The sequence below is a fragment of the Balearica regulorum genome, chromosome 1 (genome assembly GCF_011004875.1).
Source record: "Balearica regulorum gibbericeps isolate bBalReg1 chromosome 1, bBalReg1.pri, whole genome shotgun sequence".
Taxonomy (NCBI): domain Eukaryota; kingdom Metazoa; phylum Chordata; class Aves; order Gruiformes; family Gruidae; genus Balearica; species Balearica regulorum.
The window spans coordinates 75,977,924-76,002,013 of record NC_046184.1 but is presented as its reverse complement, the minus strand read 5'-3'; the positions used below and the strand labels follow the sequence as shown (position 1 = coordinate 76,002,013).

The 24,090-nt window shown below is 46.9% G+C and overlaps 1 protein-coding gene across 16 annotated transcripts in view; it reads right to left on the bottom strand.

The window, feature by feature from the left end:
- Positions 1–9,342, bottom strand: part of PPFIBP1 (PPFIB scaffold protein 1) — a 120,147-nt gene extending 110,805 nt beyond the window's left edge. For 10 of the 16 annotated variants that reach the window (XM_075759328.1, XM_075759372.1, XM_075759440.1 and 7 more), the window contains exon 1: positions 9,118–9,341. The gene's annotated coding sequence lies outside the window, so the exon portion shown is untranslated. Of the gene's footprint in view, positions 1–9,117 lie in introns of all 16 variants that reach the window. The other 6 variants (XM_075759338.1, XM_075759354.1, XM_075759405.1 and 3 more) reach the window with 1 other exon arrangement.
- Positions 9,343–24,090: the final 14,748 nt, after the last annotated feature.

The following is a 24,090-nucleotide window of genomic DNA, read 5'->3' as shown; positions in this document are numbered from 1 at the left end:
ACGCGACTGCAGCATCCCCGTGCCATGGGGCCTGGCCTGGCCTCGATCCCTCCTGCCACATGGTTGCATGCCCCCCTCCGAGGTGCTGGGACATGAGGGGGACACATCCGCACCCCCAGCCCAGCAGCAGTCCTCCCGCTCGCTCAGAGAGCGAAGCCACACTGCACACACCTCTCTGGGGTCCCCTACCAAAACGGGCTCCAGCCCTCCCAAGCAAGGGTGCTGGGAAGAGACATGCACTCCCCTGCGGTATCCAAATTCCTAGCAGTGCTGCACATCCTGAGGAAGCCCCCAAAAACATATTTCTGTGCCAGCACCAACAGAGGTTGCAGTGGTCCTGCCTGGCACTACACAGAAGGTCCAACACCAGCTCCAGGGTAAGCAAGGAAACCTCTAAGAGGATACTGCTGTTTAGGACCTGTTAATTACATGTTTCACATCCAAGGGAAGGTGTAGACCAAGGTAAGCCACTATATGCTCTTTTTGGAGGAGGGGAAAAAAACCCCACCAAAACCCACAAAATATAGGAAAAAATCCCAGCCTAAGACAAAAAAATTATTCTTTACTGAAATAAGAAAAACAGGTTCTTAGAGCCAAATTAAGCTTAGCCAAGAAATATAAATATGCATTTCTGAACCTTCCCCTGATGTTTCCTATACAAATATAACAAATTAGAAGTGCTGTCACAAGTTAAACAAGCTTCATTTAACTGGAGAAAAAAAAAATGCTGATGGCTCTAAGATCTAACAAGCCTTTTCAGGCCTGCTGTGAACCAAAACCAACTTCCCAGTGATTTAAATTAAGAGTAAAGAAATAGTCTCCTTTGCTTAATCCTGTTTTGGAAGCAGGACAGAGGATACTACAACAAAGCTAGCACCTGAACCCACCAGGAGGCATGTAGCTACCCTATGCCTTTCCTGGAGATTAGTTGCTCAACACACCCACCTCTTCTTGAAGACCTTTGCTCCACTGTGCGTACAGTTGTGGGCAGGAATTTGGAACACTCTGTGTGCTTTGGCTGCTCCAACATGTCCTTATACCCCTCCCTCTATGTAAGCCACTAACCCGCTGAAATTGTCTATAATACACACCCTGTTCCAGGAGATCAGCCATTTGCACTCCCATCTTGAGAGAAGCCACCAAGGACGGGTACTTCAGCCTCCCGCTGCAATGCAAAGGTCCCTCCTCGCAGCACAGAGGTCCCCAGGAGATAGGTTACACAAAGCTCTTGTCAACTATGGTGTAGAGCACCTTGCATTTTCAGTGTACCAGCATTTCGGGGAAGATGAAATTTTCATCTGATTCCTAAAAAAAAGGAGCTCGATGTACCATCCCTCCCCTCCCATTTAACAAAAGTGTATCAGAACTGCTTCTAGTGTAGGAGAGAGACCAAAAGGGCACCAGCTGAGCAGCACAGTCATCAGATCACCACCTCCCACTGTAAAGTGTGTTTTCCAGCTTGGATGTTTGGATAGGGAAACCAATGCAGGTGACAGCACCAGGAACGCTCCCTGGTCCCACACAGCCACAGCCTCATCCATGTCCCAGCCCGCGCCTCCCCTCGCACCCTGTACGCGGCAGCTCTAGGAGGCAGCACACTCCCTGCCAGGCTCGCTCCCAACGCTCCTCTGAGATGACAAAAATGAACCCACGCTATGTTTCAGCACAGGCTTATAAACCTAAACCAGGGTGGTAGAGGACACACTTTGAATCCACAAGAAAAGCTTCCAACACAAAGCAAAACAATACAATCACATGGCTGACATCTAGAAATAGCCATTCACGTTCAAGTCAAGGAGATCCCAACAGGCTATATGGTCCCTCTCCTCGCCAGCACCTTGTCTCCACAGGACTTCTTCCATATGAGTAGACTACCTGATTCAAGCCTAAGGGAAAACAGATTCTGGCAGTCTCCGTATGGCAAGAGTGACTTTCACAAACCCACGCCAGCTGTGCCCTTGTTAAGCTGCACAGAAGCCAAGACAACAAGTGCTACAACCACGTGGGATAACAACTATTTTCAGAAACACAGAAACAGCTCAGTGCTTTTTTACAATGAAGATACTTTTCCTCACCTGCTCTTCAAGGCAAATGTTATCAGCATTAGACTCTACAGAACCTTAATTTGGTCCTACGGACACCTTCACATGCCAATCTCATGACATCCAAAAACATCAAGACCAGCCTCCAAAGGGCCTGCGTGTTCTTTTCCCCATCCCTTACACTATGATCTGGGCTAATCTAAACAGCTAATGTCCTTCAGCAGTGCTTACACCTCTCCTGTGTTTTGCAAAGGCTGTATTTCTGTCTAACCTTCATACACGGCTATAGCTAGTGAGTACACATACTTTAGAGAGAAAACATCAAGCCAAGACCTTCAGTAAAACACCTACCTAGACTTTCTGGATCCTTTGAATGGACTTGAAGTTCCCTGAACTCTGGAGGTAATCAGAAATTAAATTTTGCTCAGATCAAGACCTATGCCATGGAAAGACACTCAGCAGTGCAGGACAGTCTAAGCCCGCTCAGGAAACCCAGCACATCCTCAAAGCATCTGCAGGAACCTCCGATGAAGCTCTGTGTGTGTAGCAACTATGCTCCTCCTGCCCTCTACCTGCAGCATCTCTGGGACAGCCGGTAGCCAGCAATTAACCACAGGCCACAAAAACTACCGTGAACAGCACACAGCCTGCGAGCCATGACTCTGTCACTCCTTTAAGTGCAAGCGTGATCATAAACCTTATACCGCACTTTACCGCTACAGACAGAGAAACCAGCTCTGACATTCTTGCAAATTCTGTATTGAGGGGCGAAGCCCAACAAAACAGCCTCCGAGTCACTCACCAAACCACACTTCTTTACAGCAAGGAAAGCCATTGTTATCATTAAGGACCTTCCTTCTGAATTTTAGAACTTGGTCTGAAATCCTCAGGATTCACACCATGCCAGGCTGAACCCCTCGGCCCATGAACACTCAGCCGTGAAGCCGGGAGAGAACCAGACTCCCACGACCATGCTCGACGACAGAGCATACGCACAGCCGTGCGCACAGCTGCAACAGCGTCAACGAAAGGTACCCCCCTTCCTCATCACCGCAGCCAGATCCTGGTGCTGGTTTGGTAAACGTACGTGTGTTCCTGTTTCTGTCATTCATAAAAAGGCACTACAGGGGAAAGATTTGAAAATGAGGAGGTTGGGGGATTAGTTGTTTGGCAGTTTGTTTGGTTTTACAATGTTAAAGCTATTTTTCTGTTGCCAACTAAAAATTGCATACATGGTAACTCCCTTCACAACTACTGCAGTGTCCATGAACTATTTGGGGTTATATTCTACATTCATATATAAAATACAAGCTGTACTTTTTCCCTTGATTTTTGTTTCAGAATTGATCAGTCTGAGAAAAGGCATGCAAGACCAAATCATTATCATCTCCTCTTTTTTTGACACATCTGTTAACAGAGCAAGAAAATAAAGTTGTTCTCCCAAATCGATCACATTTGGAGCCACAAGAACCTTGATTTGAAATGTGCTGATTCATGCTAGCAGTTATCAGATTCTTCCTATCTGAGACATAATTAGACAGCTGTCTTTGACAGCACAAAGATTCTCCAGCTTAGAGTTCAGATGCTGCAACAGCTGGCTCAAGTCTTAGCCTTAAATTTTCCACTAATATTTAGGAAAAAGCCTATAAAGAAAGATGCAAGTACAAATCAACTTTTGGATCAGTGTACTTGATCTTGGAGCTTTTTGTTCTCAGATGGCATTTGATGGGACTTTATTTATGATTTATGCAAGAGTTACAACACTGTGCCTACTGGAAGTGTGATTGCCATCAAGATGTATGCAAATGGCTGCTTAAAGTCACACTCTCTGTTATTTTTATCTTACCTCAAACACCACGAGCTAGAGACTGCTTAAATGGCCTCTGGTCCTGGTTCTTTTATGCAGCCTGCACTGCTTAATGATGCAGAGCAGCAGAAGGGAAGGCGAGCATCCTTACCTTAACATGAACGAGGACACGGGTTTCCAGCCCAGTGCTGGATAGGAGATCTAATCTCCCTGCCTAAGTATTCTTCCAGGGGACCCAGGCTTTTGCATCTCCCAGTGATTTTAGCAAGAATCAGACTTGCACCATGCTTTTGAAGAAAGAGAACAATTCTGGTCTTCACCAGGGGCCATTCCTCAAGGTCCTGAGATGACATGCGGGAGAAGATGCAACGTGTGAGGCACAAGGGTGAGATTTAACAGCATTCCCCTCAGACAGCACCTCTAATGAAGAGCGCTCTGATGAAGCATTAGCTCTGTCAGCCCAGAGGAGCCAAGCATGGGACTCCCACCCAGAGGATATGTTGGGTTTGCGAGACCGTACTGCACAGTCTAAGCCCTTGCCAAGTTCTCCACCTGCCTCCCCCATTAACAATGAAGATGGCCCAGAAAGGGGCAAGGAGAAGAAAGGCTATAGCCACGACTGGCTGCAAGACCTGTATCTAAATATATTTCCACTGAGGAAAGAAATCAGCTCTTTATATAATTGGTTTATCTTGGCCTTTTGACAGAAACAGAAGCACAGCCGTTGGAAAAAGGATAAAACTTTAACCCACCACACTTTCCTCTTGTACAGCAGAAGTCACAGAGGAACAAAGTGCTCTGGAAGCTAAAGAATATAGGGAAATCATATGTGCCCATAGCAAGGGCAATACACATCACGGGCAAGCAACTGCAAATCCAGTGTGATGACTGAATTATTAACGGAAAATTCCAACCTTTAAGCAGAAATAAAGTACTATCTTGGCAGCAAACACTACCAGAAAAATAACAAACGGCCACTACCCTCAGCCTGAGCTCAACCAACACACAAGTCAATTTGGGGGGGGGGGGGGGGGGGAGAAGAGGGGAAAAAATAGATGCATCATTCCCTGCATCTCAAGGGTATGTTCACAACTGAGCACCCTCTCTAGGGCGCCCAGAACAAGGAGAGATCCAAAGCAAAGATCCCCCCAGAAACGTACCGAGATAGATGTTACGACTTCATGTGATCCTCTGCTAAAAGTTGCCCGAAGTTGGAAACATGCAGCAATTGCAAATGATAATCCCATGGCAAGAGAAACACTGTTCTCCAAAAGAAGGACCAAGCTTTAATTCTGGATTGGATGCTGACTTTTCCAAACACTGGGCAAGAGAGATAATCTCTCAGGAATAACACGGAGTCTTTCCTACATTAATCAAAGATTACTGCTTGTAAACCTGCCATCTTCAAAGAGCTATTTGAACAGTAAACTTTATTGATTTCTGAAGCTGTCATTAAATGGCCACCCTTTCACCATTCATAGATCACCTGTTTAGCGGTCGACTTTTCAGCACTAACAGTTTCCTATCAAGAGACAGGGAAGGCTGATGCCCTAGTCCTACTCAAACTAAAAAAGCAAGCACAAATGCAAAGACTGACAAAGGACGAGACCTCGGCACAGTACATCTACTAAGGGGACACTGCAACACACCAGTTAGGCTCTGGGCACACAAACAAAACTATAGTAGGGCAAGACAGGGTGGGAATTTACACTAGGTGCTAAATAAATGCTAAATAAATATCTGTGTATAAATACCAGCAGTAAACATGAGGCAAGGCGATGTAGTTTACCTCTCCTGGGCTGGATCCAAGAGCCAAGTCGCTAACGGGATGACTAATGGGATCTCACAATTACAAATGGGGGAGGGGGGCCACTATTTAGCCTAAGTACAGGAAGGTACCAAGTGGTTTTATTTATGAAGGTATTTAGTGTTTTTATGTCTTCTTGATGCACAGCTGTATGCACAAGCTCCACACAAGACGAGTGAACACAACTAAACCCACCTGAACCTTCCAGTAAACCTGTTCCTTGTATTTATAAATTTACAGATGTTGCTTGGCCAGACAGAAATAGGTCAGATCATAATTGTACAGCTTTAAAGAAGCAACACAACTTGAGTTTTGCTTTGAAGACTGAAAATAACAAAGGTAAGTACAAGAAGAAGCTGTCTCAGGTATACCAACCTAGGATCACCATTTACAAGCCGAGGCAGAGGTTACAGTACCTTCTTAAGGAAGAGCGTGCAAATTCAGCAGTGGGACAGGGGCTTTACTGACCACCTCTAACACGACAGAAATTTCCAGGATGCTCCATTACCTCCCTAAATCCTGCCTAATATCTGGGCTCTTACTTTCTCTTTTGAAAACTACTGCAAACCAGTGGACTCCTCAGTCACAGGCATTTATTTTTTTGTGCTCCTCTTACCCCACCCCAGGAGTCAGGGATGCATTTTCAGAACATCTGTACCAGATTTGTGATTCGACCACCTCTCCACGCTCCCCTCACCTTCACAGAAAACACATAACGCAAAGCACAACAAAGGAAATTAGTCAGTTATTCAAACGAGTTTACAGTAACACTATCTTGAGTAAGCAATCACACCACTGTCAAGAAAGTGACTAAACCTTCTTTGGTTTTAAACCTCTTCAGGGGAAGGATTTTCACTTCGTTGAAACTGCTCCTTGAAGCAGTAAAAGACAGAAACATCACAGAAACCCCATTTAGATAGATGCAAAAGGCATAAAACCTCCTGAAGGATCTTGTACCATGTACCTCGTAACATGCAGCACTGCCTGCCCTCAGGCCACCCAGACCTGACCAGTGAGCAGGGACCAGACTTTGTCCCCCTCATCACCAGCAAGCAATGGGACCAGACAGGCTGGCAGCACTACCTGGGAACCTCAGTCTCCTGGGAACGGCTGTAATTTCAGGAACGTTAACAATTATCCTCATGTTGACACAGGTCACAAGCAAAGTCTCCCCGTACCCTTCCACAGACATTTTCATCAGGACCTCATTCCTTCCTGCAATGTGTTTTACACTGCACAGGCAGCACAACCCAAAACGGAAACAGGACTTGCATCTAAGTAGGGGGGGGGGGGGAAAAAGATTACATTCACCACAGCTTTCTGCCTCATGTGACATCCCTGATTTTGAGGCGCTCCACCCTGCATTTCAGGGACAAGCAGAAACGTTACCAGTTTTTTCCAGAGCATGAATCTGCTGCAGACGCATGTGCACAGGACACATCAACTTCAATACTTCTTCAGCAGAACCCTTAAACCCAGAACCGATCCAGTGAATGGATGAAAAATCAGAGCAAAACTCACCAAAGCCGAGGAAAGGCTTGAATCTGGACCCATGCATTTTGACTCGGGCTCTTGCCATTATCCCATTTAAGAGGGTTACAGTGGTGCTGCATTATTATGAGTGCCTTGCTCACAGGTGGCGTGCCTCAAAGCAGGAGCAATGCTGCTGAAGAGGGAACCTGCTCCTAAGGGCCCCAACTCCACAGCCAGGCAAACATGTGGAGCTCCCGCTGCCTTTGGGGAGGACAGAAACAGCAACTTCGTACTCCCAGCCCAGGAACACCAACCGTAATTTACGAGCAACGCAGTACACAGTCAGTCTCACCAGCAAACAGAACAACTCCCTCTGCTTCTAGGAGCTGATCTATCTGATACAGCTTTTCAAGAAACTGTGCTAAATCCTATTGTCAAAACTCCCCTGGGACGGGTACTAAGCCAAACTAGGGGGGCACTTCAGTTCTCAATTTCTTACAGATGTGAAGAACTTAAGAGACCAAAACACTTGCTGCATTTGGAACAGAGAGTTTAAGCAGATTTCAGTTTTCCTGATTTCTGGGATACCTCTCAAACTGACCTGCCATGCCGCCTCACTGAGCGCACCGGTTTTACTGAAACCCATACTTGTGCTTTTTATTATAATTGCAAGTCACTTTTGTCCTTCACAAAGTTAAATCCTCAAGCTATGGCCGCTACCTTTAATAGAAGCAATAAATCTGGAGTTGGCACACCGAAACATCTTCTTCTCCGATATTCGATCATGTAAGCATGGAGAATATTCTCACTCTGTGACCCATTTTTGCTGTTTACTTTTTGGAATGCAGAGACACTCGTATTGCTCAATCCTGCTGCCATTGCAATACATACCAGAGCTTACACGTTGTGCTGTTGGTAGTATCTGCACTTGGGCCAAAATAAGGAGAGCCAGCAGAGTCTCTGAAGGCTCACAGCCAAGCCTGAGTCCTAAACACTTCATCTGTGTTTTTGCACAAGATCGGCAGCGCTGCGCTTCCACGGGAGAGCACACACATGTTGTTATACCACAGAGAAGCTGTAGCTTACTTCCCCCGCCGCCCCCGAAATAACTACATAGGTATAAAGCACCTTTTTACTGCTACAGCTGCACCTCAGCCAGGGTGTGAGCTAGCACAGCTATTTCAGTTTTTTAGAAGTCACAGACCTAAAAGAAACAGACCTAGAAGAAATAATTACAGGATGTAACAACCCCAGGCCTTAAATCAAAACACGTTTGTCAGTTCAAGATAAAACTCACAACTGAAGTTTCACAGTACTTGTGGCTGAAGCATCCTACTAAAGCCTGAAAAAATTAAAGCGCAGCCTACCTCTCCCCAAAACTTCCCTAAAAGCTATGTCAGTTCCAGCACATAAATAAGTTACAGAAGATCAGGAGCTAATTACCGACCCTCCCTCTGAAACCGTTCTCTTTCCCCCTTCCAGCTAGGACGCAGAAACGCAGCCCCAGGACAGAGGGCCGGCTGATTTTTGGCAGGGGAGAGGGCAGACTGGAGGGGAAGCCCCTCGTCGCACCCCGCCGCCATCTGAAAGCTGCCCGCTCCCCGCACGGTGCCCGGCGCTCCGGGCAACATGCGGCGGGTGCCCGACCCACGGCGCTGGGCTCATGGCGGGCTCCCAGCCCACGCGTGGGGCGCGCAGCGGCGCCCGACCCCCCGTTCCCCGGGGGGGGGGACACCCGCCGCCCCCAGGCGGGACAGGCAGCCCGGGCCCATGGCGGCGGGGAGGGGCCCGCCCCGCTGCGGCCCTCACGGCACGGCGGGAGCCGTCGGTGCGCGCTGCTGCCGCCGCCAGCGAAAGGCAGTCGCCGGGAAGGGCACGGCGGGGGCTGAGCCCACCGGGACACAAAGTTGCCGCAGTCGGGCTCGGTTCGGTCTACAGATAGCGGAGCCGGGGGCGGGCCCCGGGAGCCCCCCCGACGCGCCCCTTACCTGCGCCCAAACCCCGGCGGGCCCTCCCGGGGCTGCCGCGCCTCCGCCTCTGCCGGCTCCAGGCAGCCCCCGCCGCCGTCCGGTCCGCGCCGCTCCGCCGCCCGCCCCGTCCCGGCCGGCCCCGCCCGCGCCCCGCCCCGGACCGCCCGCGCCCCCGCCTCGCACACGGCGGCCGGGACCCAGCGGGGCCGCGCCGGGCCGTGCCGCGCCGGGCACTCGCCTCGCTCCCCGCCCTGGGGCCGGGCCTCCCCGACGGGGCGGGCGGCAGCGCCGGGCCGGAGCGGAGCCCTGATTGGGCCCAACGGCAGTCACTCGGCGCCGCCGGCGGGCGGAGGGCGGGGCGGGCTCGGCGCCGGAGTCATCCCCCGCGGCCCTCAGCTTCGGCCCTGCCCGCGGCGGGGTGCTCGGCTCGCCGATCCCGGGGCGGGGTGAAGGGCAGGGCAGGGCCGGCCTCCTGTCGGTGGGACTCCCCGGTCTGAGGTGGGGTTGGGACGGCTGCGAGTCCCCCAGGACCCCCTACGGGGGAACAGCCCAGGGTGCCCCGGCGGGCGTCCCGCCCTTCCCGCTCCGCGGCGCTCCCTGCCCGCCTTCGCGCCTCGGGATTCATCCCTGCCCGGCCCTCTGACGCTGGGCTAAACCAGCCTGTGTAATCCCGCCAAAGTGCTCCTTGGGAAGGGAAGGAGGGCTGGCTGCGGCTCCCTGAGGAGCAGGCCCGGTCCCGCAGCTGGAAGGAGACGTCGCACCTACAGCCGAAGCCAAGTCTGCGGTGGCGATGGGTGCGCTCCATCTGCTGCCTCGCATCCCACCCCTGAAACCAGCCATGCCTTTGCCTCTTGGCTGGCAAAATGGTCGGCAGAGACCTGAGAGATTGCTCCTTCAGGAGCGGAGCCACGCGACTAGCAGACCTAAGGGCTCGTCTTGGCGGCCAGGTCCAGCCAACTAACTCTTAAGTGTGTTTTGAGTTGACCCAAACGTTTTTATTTCAGAGCTCTTCCTGCTATCCCCTCTCCCAAGGCTGGGGTTAGACAATACTCCTAATGTAGTGGGTTTGTACGTGGAAAAACTGATTTGGTTGTACTTTGTTTTGGACTATAACTTCTAAAAAAGTCAAAGTTTCCATTCAAAAGCATGTTGAAAGTAAACATTTTTAATTCTCGACAAAAACATTTGCTGTTGAAGCACAGTTTGTAAAGAGGGCGAGTCGATTCAAAACACTTTTTTCTGGCAAGTTACCCGCCTGTCGCGTTGGCCACACAGCTGTAGTGTGTCTCAGGTTAAACACGGACCAAGTTTTAGACTACAAGAAAAGAAATGCATGCAGCCATGCAATTAAAAATACCTGGTTATCTCTGGTATCTTCTATTCCTAGTACTTCTGTTTCAAAACTTTGGTGGCCAAGTATGGTTTGTGACGCTGTAACATCAGTTTCTACAATTGGTCTTTTTGCCTATTTTCTCTAATCCTCATCGAATCTCCAGGAAATGTTACCAGTTTGCTGTCAGCCAATGGGTAAATGCTAGCACAGGGCTCTTGCATCCAGCGCTCCATCCCTCCTGAAATGGCTGGGAATGGACTTGCCCGATAATGAGCACTTGGAAGAAATATTGATCCCCGCTGAAGTCCGATACTCATCAGCCTTTGTTTTCTGAATTGACTTTTCTGTTGATTCCTTTTTTTTTTTTTTACACTTTCATTAATTTTTAATTCAGAAAGTGAAGACTCTTCTTAAAGAACCTAATGCAGAAGGGCTTCCTTAGTCAGGATGGCATAAGAGGGAGATCTCTCTGAAAACAAATCGGAGCTGACAACTGTTTGAATTCTTTCCTCAAAGAAAATACCTTTGCAAGTTAAGACAAATCTCTGATAAGGCTCTCTGGCTTGGTTATCTCTCATCTCCCAAAATAGCTTAGCCCTTTTTGCTCCAGGCTGCTCTGCAAGGAAAGGTTGATTTTCTCCACCTTCGTGAAAACGCAGCAGCCTCTGAGAAGGCAAACATCTCGCTCGTCCCTCCTGTGAAGGCCGCAGGAGGTTATAACAAGTAAGAGTATTTTTCGACATTCTTCACTGCTTGAGAAGGTGAAGGGAAAGAGCTTTTCCCTTACTTTGCAATGGGAACACGTACCGTCTCCGTGGTTACAAATCAATAAATGGCATTAAGCCGAGTATTTCAAGAGCTGTCAGAGGCGTTTTGAAGGCACAGCACACACTTTCTTACATGATCTTCCTCAGGCGCTACTTCAAGTCTTCTGCGCGTTCACGGCGCGGTACAACTTAGGATATGGTGTTGCAGTGCTGTTATTTTTCAGCGGGAGCAGTGGGGTGAGCACACACACCCTGAGCCTCCGTGATCACTGGCACAAAGCGGGTGCCTGGGTGTCGGGGGTGGAGGCAGGAGCAGGACCATGCGTCCCGCTGGCAGCGGCTCGCGCATGAAGCCCCTTGCAAAACAGCAATGAATAGTCTTGCTAAACCTGCAGTGCATCTATTCCATGGCTTTGCCTGCGCCTCATTGCTGGGCGATAAACATAGTGCAGTTTTTAGTGCAGATATCCCTACTACATTCTCACAAGCGTTACTATCTCATTTTATACAGTTTAAGCAACTCACCTTGGCTAATTGGGAGTGTTAATGACGTGTATTGATCCATGCTTCAGCTTCTGGAAATCACCTGGTTTTAGCAGCACGATGGTCATTAGCCCAATGCCTCAGTATCAGTGCTATTTCACAGACAGGGCCCTGAAATGCAGTAACAAACTGTATACATTGCAGCCAATTTTTATTTTTTATAAACTTCAGCACCTTGTTTGGCCCCAGAAGTTTTCCTTTAGACCAAACCCACTCCCCAAAATACAGCAGCTGAAAGAGCCAATGGATCTACTTCCCAAAGGGCTTTCGTTTCAGGACAGTTCAGAAAGTGGATTCTGTGAGTCGCTCTCTTTATTCCCAGCCGGGTGTTAACCCCGAAGCTGAGCCAAGGTGTTTTCAGGTCAGGTCTCTGCTACCGAGTCTCCTGGCACAGTTGTGTCAGCCAGAGCTGTGATGAGATAAGATCCTTTGAAGGCAGAGCTGTGCCAGCAAAAGCACCTTGTGCAGATGTAGGTGTAAGCAGAGAAAACTGTCGCTTTTGTCCGGGTAGCTTATTTCGCTTGAGGAGGCTGGAATACACTCTCTCAGCAAAAGCATGGTTTTACTGTTAGAAGCTGCATCTACCTTGGAAATATTTGCTCTTCTGACGGACTGTTGTAGCTATGCTGTCAAAGCTGACCTGGCTTTCAACTATTTGAAGTATCCTGACTGTTAAATACTCAACAGAGCTAATTGTTTCAGCCAAAACCTCAAGCTTCAGTATGTTCAGTCCTGGGACAAAGCACTGCACAAACAATTTCTAGCTGTCAAATCAATAGTTTAACCTTCCTCCTCATGTTTAAATTCCCCTGCAGGCCCTTCCTAAATAAGAGAGGAGAGATTCAGTGCCAAAAGGATCGACTTAATCCACAGCAGCCTAAGTACCAAATGCCCCCAAACTGTACCCCCCAGAAGAGTCAAACTTCCGACCTCAGCTGTTCCATCCCTGAGTCTTCCTGCAGCCAAGCATTCGAAAACACTGTAAGAAACGCCCTGCAGAGTGAACCTACCACTGAACTGACGGAAGGGATGCTGCGCCAGCCAGACAGGTCTGCTGAGGGCTGAAGTGCTTCACGTGAGCAGTTTCTCTCCAGAATTTCTAGTTTAACCCCCTCTAGAAGGAAGAAGGCCATTTAAGAAACGACCGATCTGCTCCTGTGCATGGGATTGTTGCAGGTGCCCCTAATCCTCTGAGGTGGGGTTACCTGCAGATCCTAGAGCCTCCAGCTGCAGTATGGGGTGAGACTGCAGCAGGAGGAGGCAAAGCACATCACTTTTCCGTTTGAGAGTCTGCGATCTAGGGGTTAGGAGTGAAATCCATCTGTGAAAAGTTGTCCTGAAGGCTGGATAAAATTGAGTCTTCCAGAAGGTGCTGGAGAGAAGATGCCATTTCACACTTGTGTAGTCCATGCTGTCTTTGGCAAGGTGCTTGGTGTGGCCATTGCCAGCCTGTTACCAGTCTTGAGTATTTTATCTGGAACCTTGTGCAATTAGCCCCTGAAAACCAGGAAAAAGCAAACTCAAGTTCTTTCTCAAGTGGGCAAGGAAACTTCCTGTAAAACTTTACACACCCCTGAGGGTGAAAAAGTAATTAGCTGCAGGGACTTCTCCAGCCTGATGAACGTCAGAGATGTGTCAGTGTGTATCTGGAAATCACAAAAAGTAGTAGTACTAAGGAGAAGATGCTGTATCTTTTATGTAAAAGGTGAGCAAGAGAAAAACCTCTTGGCATGAGGAATGCATACACATTCAGTGGCAATAGCCTAGCTGTTGAACAGATTGGGTGTTTCAGATGGGCTTTGTCTTCCTGTTGCTTTGCATGATTGCAATCATTTAAAGCAGGAAAGGAGAGATTGCAGTTAGAAAGTTTTACATTCTAAAATTCCTGCAGGCCTACAAAACATTATTTTTCTTTCCCTGGCAATCTCCCACTCACTAATTTAGCTATAAGTGTACCTTAACTGGGCTGAAATCCTCATGCACATGCAATTTTCACAGCATTCTCTCGATTTCTGTATCAGCAGATAACTCTTACACTCAGGAGCTGCTTTCTGGTATACTCAGTAAAGATGACTGCCCAATAGAGAGAAGCCCTTTGGGTACTCCGAGTGTGTAGCTTCAGGTGCAGGAAAGAACATTCAACAACTTGGTGGTATAAGAGTAGTCGGAAACCAGCATATAGGTAGTGGCACTGACTTTTACTTATAGACCTCACTGTGGAATGTACCAAATAAGCACATCTCCACTGAAATACACACGGGGGGCTTGCACAGTGATCCATCAGCAAGGCAAATACCCCAAGTCTATGAAGTACTGCAAACTGTTGTCAGAGAAAAGCAGGCATGGTGGATGCAGCAGGACATAACAACCCTGCTAGAAACTCTGTTTGTAGCATCTGCCTAATCTGAAGGAGACTTTTTCTAGATGTAGGCAAATGCATCCCTCGTGCAACTCACACGTCTGACCTCACCATCTATGGTGGTGATGACGCCCTACACCTAAGCTTCTGTGCCCCCACCACTGGGATGACTCTCACTATTTAATTTCCCACTAATTCTGAGCTCATATTGCTCCGGTTTGCCTGGCACTGTTTACATACAGGCATGGCTTTATCACCCTTTAGTTCCTTTCCTAATGGCTTTCACATTCCCTGAGGAAATTTGTGAATTTTTTCCTCATTTTTTTTCCCCTGTTTCTCAGATACTCACCCAAGCACATCTCTTGGTTCAATTTGTTCTCAGCATCAACTTCTAGATTGCACCATAAGGAAGAACTGCTGGTGTTACTGGATGCAGTCTTTTTACAGCTCTGCGAAAATCACGTATGGGCACACCCCAAGGCCTTTTAACAGGGCTCTCCAGCAAGTAAAGCACTAGTACAGCAAACAAGTGCCTTTCTTCAGAGAATCTCAAATACTGCATACTACTGCGTGGAAGTTATTCTCTCCACAGTGCCAATGAAGAAAACAAGGGATGAAGAGGTGAAGGATGTATCTCAGTTCGCAGCGTAACACCGTACAGAGTCTCCTGAGCAAACCTCTGAGCAAGATGGTGTATTTGCACGATACAGAGCAGCTGAACAGCTGCATTCACATCATCCAGTCCCTCTGCCACACAGCTGGCAAAAGCAGCCACGGTGCAGCACTGGCCCCGCTTCGAGAGCCGCAGATATCTCTCTGCGTGGCACGCTGTAGACATAACTGTAGTGACTTACTCCAGATCACACAATGAGTCAGTGTCAAAGCTAGCTCAGTCAGCCGGCCTCTAGGCTCAGGCTTTAACCGGCCTTCAAGAGAGGAAAACAACGCCGGTTCAGACATTCCTTAAATACTAGGGCTGCGAGGGCCGTGGGGGAAGGCGACAGTATCCTGCCTAGACGCGAGCGGGAACTGCGTTTGCTTCCCATTTCCAAGAGCCGGAGATATGTGCACCTTGTTTGTTCCTGGACCAACTCCTTTGGAAATGCGTTTTGCTGGTGACTCATTGGGGTGGGAAAAAAAGCAAGGCTCCCAGGCTGAGTCAGCCCGGGTGCTGCACGGGGTAGGAAGGGATGCTTTCAGGTGGCAAGCACCGAGCAAGTTGATCACTCATAATTACTAAAATCTTCTGCTCCAGAGAAACAAGAGGCGGGAGGCAAAATCTTAGGGGCTGACGAGGATAGTCGCCAAGCTGTCTTACTGTATCAGTCAGCATGATACTTGCCATGCTCCAAGCAAAGTGACAGACAGCCATAAAAAGGGGTTATTATCTTCTGAAAAAAAGAGGAGAGAAACATGGAAAATACAGCTCAGAGGAAGCACAAGGAGATGATGATCATCAATTTAGCTACGTTTGGTTTTGGTGTCCCTCTTTCTCTCCAGAGATTTTACACCTTAGGAATGAGGAGAATGAAGCTTTTGTTCATGGAAGATACCTATTTTTAGGTTAGAAAAAACATCAAAATGATCTTTATTCTCCACATCACTTGTGAGCCCTGTCTTTTTGTGTTAAGGATAAGTAGAATATGAGACAAGGGGATTTTCTTTAAGTGGGGAGTAAGTCATATCTAAGTTAGTATTGCTGATATGAACAGTTTATAAAAAGAACCCCACTAAGCCTATAGAACTGAAAATACTTACATTGTTTACCTAAAACAAGCTATTTGAGGACCATTCATGAGACAAAAAAATGGGGAAAAAGTTAAAATCGCATTTCTGCATTCTTGTCAAAAGGTGTGTAGGATGAACTGCATTTCAATGATCAGCTAGTTAATAGGAGAAATAGTTGCCTCTTCCCATTACAAAAGTGTCTGAATATCTTACTGAAGTTATTACATAGACAATTTAAATCTAGATGTCAAAATGTGTTTTCAGATTGCATTTATTTAACAATGTCTCTGTTAAAGCTGGTTAAATGTTTTAAGTTCCATCCCAGACAAAGTGTTGATTTTGACATTTTGAGAGAAACGGAGCAACGCATTTGGGATGAAGAGGTGAATATTTAGGATTTTCATGAAATGAAATATTCCAAGAACAGCAGCCAAGGAAATGAATATGAAAATCAGAATATAAATATTGAGCTATTTCATGGGAATGCACGAACAGGAACAGGTTTGTACGCCATTTAGCCAGGTCCAAGCAATGCTGACCACATAAGAAGGTGAAGGCTGGGACAGATGCACAGTGGCAAGCAAACAGAACAGAAGTACTGTCAGGCTCAGGGTCACTCTGCCTCGCTGAGCTGTACCTTCCACATTCATTTTAGGTATCCTTCTGCCACTGCAGCTCCTTCACGAGGACAAGACAGACAGGCTGGATCCAACACAGCTTGCAGAAGTGAGTGGGCTCCCTGATGAAAGGTTAAACACGTGCAAAAGAAAAAGCAAAGCATAGAAAACAGGTGAGCGTAACAAAACAACGTAAGGGTGGATTAGCCAATGTGCATCTCAGGCGAGATTAATTATACTCTGAGACTAATCTTGCTGAGATGGAAGGCAGCCTGGCTTCATGAAAACACCTGCGGCTGTCCCGACTGGTTGGCTAAATGCCCTGGTGCAAAATGGTTTTACTAGCCCTATCAGCTCATTAATGCACAATTTGCTAATGCACAGGCATGAGGGCTGGGATCCTGCATCAGCGGTCCTGTTGTGGTGGTTTTGTCTTTGTGCCAAAAACTTCTCAGAACATCCTTAAAGAAACAGCTCTCCATTAATTCAATTAACAGTGCCAGGCACTGCAGGCTTCATCAAGGCCTCTGAGAGCTGAAGATCTGATTCAGTGAGAAGGGCTGCATCTGTCTTCTATAAAAAATGTCTTTGGTTCCTAAAATAAATATTTTATCTTAAAAAGGTTCTTAAAGAAAGTTTCAAATTTAGGTGATCAAAGTTATTGTCATTTCTTCTTAACATCTGTGGATATTTCTTCTAATCTTGGGTTCAGTAAGGAACTATTTAAGCATTTCCAAACAACTTACTGCCCACTTCCCTTTACTCAGATGGCTTCTTTTATAACTGCATACAGCACTGCTATGTTTGTACATAAACCACCTTAAAATTCAAACAAAAATGTCAGGAAGTTCAGATATGAAGCCTTTAATTCATATACAAAACACATGCAAGGAACATTCAAAAGTTGTTTCAATCCATCTTAGGCATCCAAGGAATGATGTTTTCACATTTAAGATAAAACAGAAGTCAGAAGTAACCATTATCTTTTGGCAAGTGTTTTGCAAACATAAATGTCCCCCTTAATCTTTGGAAATCAGGACTTTAGACTGCATGATATTTAAAAACCTTGTCTTCTTTTAAAGTATATGCTTATACATTTACTTATGTATAAGTAAACACTTAAGCTGGATTCATTAATAATTCAATAGCCTACTTAAGATGTAAGCCTATTTAAAATAAAACGTGAAATTCTTACATTGGGTATTAAAACATAAGTTTAATATATATATTTTTTTGAATGAATGAAATAAAATTCAAAGTGAAAACCATAAACGTTTGCTTTTAAAGTTTTAAAGAACATAAAATCACTGAACTGATAGAATTAGCATCTGAACATCTGGAACAAGAATTGGCTGAACTGAACCAGCTTTTGATAAAAGTGATTTTTCTACATGTGCAGAAAGAATATTGGAGCTGAACACATTGAATAATCCGAAACAGAAATACCAATAAGTTCAAAGCTGAGAAACTAACTGGGAACCGAACACCAAAAAGCTTGTGTTCCTCACTAAGCTGTGAATAAAAGTGAGGAATGAAAGCGGTACCTCTTTTCGTGCTTATGTTTTGAGGGACACTGTGATCAGCAGCAAGCACTTCAATTCACCAGCTGCAAATGATCCTTTGAAATCAGTTATGTTTTAATGAAAAATATACAACGATTACCTTGGCATTGTTTCTTCTGTGGACAGCACATTTGTAAAGGTCTGCATGGTTAGTTAAAAATACTGAAGGAGAGAGTGTTTTTAAACAGAGAACTGAGCCATGAACACAGCCAGCAGCTGAGCATGCAGGGCACCCACCCAGGCCGTTTGGAAGCAGTGGGCTTCCACCCCTGCACGCGGACACTGTGGGGGTAAAATACCACACACTGACACATAAATTCTCTGTTTTCTCATTCCTGCATGAGATGGATACATATTTTTCTTTGCCTCCTTTGGCCCAAGCTTAGCTCGACTCACCGTGCGCCGACGCGGGCAGGCTTGCTTCAGGCTGGCTCCTCTTCACTTACCTCCCCCAGTCCACGCTTAGTTTTAGTCTCAGGACCCATATGACTGTAAGTAATAGTACCTTTGTTAGGGGAGAACGATACATATAAAATAAATATGCGATAAATACGCTCTTAAAAGATGTTTCTGAGTGATGTGCTGCATTCACAGCCATGTATTTTCCGCGGCAGCAGGTGACCGCTCAGAGAGACGGGGAAGGTGGCGTACAGCCCAGTTACTCACATCCCCTGGAGCAGGGATGGCAGAGAGTAAACGACTGAAATGCTTGGTCAGCAATGCACAGTGATGGCTCGGGAGCGCGGGCGCTTCGCCTGGGGCCTGCCACACCACCTCCCTGCCCGCCCAGCCTACAGGGGCTCGCTGACCGCCACGCCGGTCAAACCTCCACAAAATAAACAAAGCAAAACATAACTTTCCACTCAAGTGAGCTGGAAAATTAATTTAAAGTGTGATTTAAAGCTCCTGAGACCTGCCCCAGCCCTGACAGGACAGCGGGGACAGGGCTGGGCAGAGGCATGGCCAAGGACCAGGATGGTGCCAAAATGGTGCCCTGAGCTGTGGGGCCTGGGGGAAGGCGTTGGGGTGGATAAGGCCTGCTAGTGCACCCCGGGGCATGGTGTGGGCCCCAGGCAGGAGGTTTGGCTGTGTATGGCTGGGGCAGGGGTCCCACCAACCCACCGGAGCAAGCTCATGGTGAAGCGTGGCTTGGGGGCACCTCTCAGTCACCACAGTTCAGCAGATGATGGCAGTTTAACAAGCTTTCCCTCGCCACCTCCCCTACAGACTCCCAGGCCCATGTCCCACCATGGTGGCCAGCCTCCTTTCTTAGGCTTCCAGCTGGCACTCCCGCTGTCCCTGCAGGATATTGGCAGGGACCTGCTGCTGTCTGGGCTGGCTGGGGACATGCGGCACAGGGCCATCCTGCTCCCCTCTCCCCCATCTCACGGGTGTTGAGGTGGCACCGGGAGACTGACACCAAGCAGCCACCGGCTGAGCAGCTTTCAACAGGGCCGAGTCTCAGTGGGCAGCCCTTTTAGGGCTCATGGTCTGCCTAAACTCTGCTGTAGGCTCCTACCTGGGGGGGGAGTAGTATCACCCGCCCCACAACACCTTTTCCCTGGGCAATCTTGCTGCCGCCTTACTGGTAAGGTCGAGCAAAAGGGAGCAACTCAGACATGGCTTTTGCCAAGGTTAGAAATCAGCAGCGGAACTCATCAGCTCTGCTGTCCAGTTGTCCATACCAGCACCACCTATCCCTCCCACTCCATGTGCTGGAAGGACGTCGTTTTGCATTTCATCATGAACTCCTGTTAACAAACTCATTACAAGAAAGTTACTGCAAAATTTTTCAAACTGAACTTCCTCCTCTCTGCGCAAACAGAGGAGATCACGGGGATCAGTTCAGTAACACAGGACAGAAAATGTACTGCATTTCTTATGATAAAGTATGATGGAAAAATGATTTAAAATCACAAGCTTTTCATGTCCTCTATTGTCATTCAGCCTACGGGATCTGCTATCGGCTACAGCAATCAGTTTGGGCTGTCAGCTACCAAAGCTGCATTATGTATGCAGTAGTATTTTTAAACTAAACATGTCTTTACATATACAAGGACATTAAGGCAAGCTGCACTCCCACTTTTCATAAAAATTATGCAGCTGATGGCTATTGCACTAACTAGGAGACACACATCAAAGGAGGACTGGGAGACTGACACAGACCCCCAGTGACTTCAACCAAAATGAGTTTCAGGCAGTTTCAAAAAAATTTATCTCATCCAACCTGAATGTAGCCATGGCATTTCCAAAAAAGAGGGGGCAGAAGCGAGTTCTCGCTCTGCTCAGAGCTCACATCCCCTTCCCTGTGTCAGGTCTCAAGATTGATTCGACCTGGAATTTGCTTTTGGTGGGGAAGTAGCTAGCCTGACTGTTGTGCAGGTCTGCCAATAGCTTTTGGAGTTTCACAAATAATGATTTGAACTTTCAGCATCAATAAAGTATTGTGGTGAAAATGGCTGAATGAGATGCCACGGCCTATTGCTATGGGGAGCATAAGAATGAGAGGCGGTAGCCTGGGAAATGTTTTCTCAAGCAGCCTACTGTCCCTCACTGTGCCTGGGCTGGAGGGCAGCAGCTGTTCCAGGAAGGCAGTGTAAGGAGAAGGATCAAGGAGGCAAGGATGGTGTCATTTTGAACACCAACCAGAAATGAATCCTCACCAAAAAGAGATGCCAAGAGACACAACGGCAATCTGCAGTCACCTTACCCTGATCTTTCTCCTCCGTCCTTTGCTATAACCTGTTGCAGATACTTGCCTTCTGTTTGAAACTATATAAGCAGCTTCTAGAGGCAGGAACCTATAATATAGCTGCAGGACACCACAGAGCTGTGCCTCCATCTTTCTGAGGCACGTACCCTCATAATGCAGGAGGAGCAACTGCATCTCTTTGAAATTTGCATCTGCACTATGTTCAGTGACAGTTGGTATCATTTATTTATTGGTGCCCCGCAGCAGATCTGCCTATCTGCTTGAATGGTCCCACTTCACGAAAAAAGCCCCTCCAGCTTTTTAGACAAGCTCTGTAGCTTGCAGGAGGAGGAGATGTCAAAACAGCACAGAATAATATTTAAAGCAAAGTATTACCCACCAGAGCAGGCAGATCTGGAGGGGATGTTTCTGAAACTAAGCTAACACAAACTTTTGTTCTGCTGGACGTGCACTGGCACACTCACTTGGGACTTACCTGGCTGAGCGGACATCCATATCTGTCAGTAAAATCAAAGATCCCCATGCTGACACGTTAGGCCAGATACCGAGAAAGACAGTGCCACTGCTCCAGTTTTGTGTGGCTGTGCCAGTGCACACAAGCTGGGGAGCAGACGCAGTGCCCGGTGAGGATCCCGCCCTGAGCCAGTGGGGTTCCTTGCATATTCCCGGTCACTGCTACTCACAGAAGATGGTGAATTAAGTCAGTGTGTTTGCCATTAGCTTTTCCCATCGCCTCTCTAGTAATTGGAACTAACATTTTGTAGAATTTCAGAGAAACCTAAATGCTTTTTCTGGCCTAACCTGAGTGCTGTTTCTGTGATAGGAGTGTTCTGAGTGACACTTTCTGCAGCAGCACTGCTCAGCTCGGTAACTGGCAGTAAACGAGGCACTGCAAGCCCTCACATTGTGAATCTCATTTAACTAAAGGTGGGGAGTTTCTAATAGAATCCTTTAATCCTAGAGGTATCTCAAAGTAGCTGACTTGGCAGTAGTATCTGATGATGGAGAATGGATCCTCAAGATCAGGTGCAAAATAGAGGTTAGCCACATCCGATGATGAGAAGCGTGTAGGTTCAGGTATTTCTACACATAGCCTTCTCTTAGAGATTTGAAACCTCTCAGTCTTAGGGAGTATTCTGGTTTTGGCTGTGATAATTTTTCTTCCTAGTAGCTGGTATAATGCTGTGTTTTGGATTTAATCTGAAAATAATGTTGATAACACACTATAAGGTTTAGTTGTTGCTAGGCAGTGGTTACAATTAAGTCAAGGACTTTTCAGCTTCCCAGGCCCTGCCAGGAAGGAAGCATGAGCCTTCTGCAGGAGGTGCACAAGAAGCTGGGAGGGGACACAGCCAGGACAGCTGACCCAAAATGGCCAAAGGGATATTCCATACCATATGACGTCATGCTCAGTATATAAGCTGTGGGGAGTCGTCTAGGGAGTGCCATGGCTCAGGAACTAGCTGGGCATTGGTCAGCAGTTGGTAAGCAATGGTGCTATGAATCACTTGTTTTGTATCTTCTTTTATCATCATTATTATTACCCTCTTCCGTTTTTGTCCTATTAAACTGTTTTTATCTCAACCCATGAGTTGAGATCTCTCCTCATCCCACTGAGGGGAAGTCAGTGAAGGACTGTGGTGTTGTTTTAGCTGCCGGCCAGGTTAAACCACAACAGTGAGTAACACCAGTTTACACTCTGCACACTACAGGAAACATATGTTAAAATCACCTGAGGGAAGAATTCCGAGTATGAACCCAGCAATCCCCCAGGTAAATCTGCAATTCTTAAGAAGCATGTTTTGGCCACACATTTCTTTTCAGTGAGACGCTAAAGCCTCTGCAGTCTGTGTCGATGTATAGGGATAGCAAATCTACAGCTGCCATTGGCACCGTGCTGCATTGCAGAATTGCGTCTTCCGTGCGTCATTGCTTAGCGTTGAATATTCAGCTATAGAGAAGACAGCTGGGTGGGCTATTGTAAGGCAGGAAATACTATAGATAGCAGCACAGCATTGAATTAACTGCTAGCACAAAGCTCATCTTCACATGCCATTTTCTCCAAAACCTTAGAAAGTCAAGTCACAGTAAGAACTCAGACTTACTATCAATCTGTCGAGATTTAAATATAAACAGCAATTGCCGTAACAGAAGCGTAGGGCTAATGTGCGCACAAGTTCTTACTTTCTTCAGACAATCACAGATCAGCTCCATATGCTGGTTTTCTAGTCAACAGCTGTGTCCCAGCTATTGATTAAACTTTAATTAATCAAGCTGAAAAATGATGTCGCAGCTTGCAAGTGCAGCTTCTTCTACACAACTCAGGTTTGGTTCATCGTGCTTATTCTGCTTTTCAAGAAGAGTTAGCAACAAAATCATTACTTTAAGGCTGCAGCATTCCTCATCAGGCAAGGACAGCCAACAGCAGGAGACAACAGACTTCTCAAGGTCTTGAAGTCTGGCCGCTCCAGCATTCTCTGATAATCATCTTCCTGGTTTTAACCTAATGGTATACTATTTCATTAACAAATTGGCAAGAACTTTCCATCCCATTCCTGAGCTACAGTACAAGCTACAACACTCATTTCCTTATACTGGTATGGCATTAGCTATCTAGTCTATACATTGTTCAGAAATGCAGCCTTGGCTTGACAATAATTACATTTGGTAATTATTAACTCTCCATATGTGCTGCTTTACCAGGAAAGCTAGCAGAGTATCACTAACGCATGGCATCCTTCTGCCTTGTGCACTTTATGATTGTTTTTACTGTAACGGTAAAGCAATCATTCTCAAAAAAAGGCCTTTGAAGTATGGAGCACTTTGAGCCTTGTTTTCACAGGTGCGAAACAGAGACAATGGTATTAAGTGAAGTCCAAAGGTCACACAGGTTGCCTGTAGCAAAGTGGCAGAACTAGACACAGATACTCCAAACACCAGGCAAGTTGTTCAAAATGCATGATTGTTGAACTCTGTACCTTTGTATGTGTGATGTAAGGTAGAATAAAAATAGCCATGGAAGCTCCGTCCTATTTACCTTCTCTTTCATAAGTTTAGAAAAATTTCTGCATCAATACAGCTCTTTGAATACAATCTTTAGTGTGTCTAAAGGAGCCTACCTAGCTCCTTGTGAGGTTGAGGAAAAACTCTCAGTAGGTGTCATGAGGGCAATTGAAGTTGTAGGCACTGATGTTAAAGCACTGGAGTCCATCCATCTGCACAGCCATTGCCAAGAAGCAAAGCCACTGCAATCAGAATAGTTCACTCGTGCCCTTTTCCCAAAAGCCTGGGTTTTTATGAGCAATATAGGTTCGTGCAGCTGATGGCCTCAACCTTATCATGCCAATGAAAATAGCAAGCAGGTTTTTG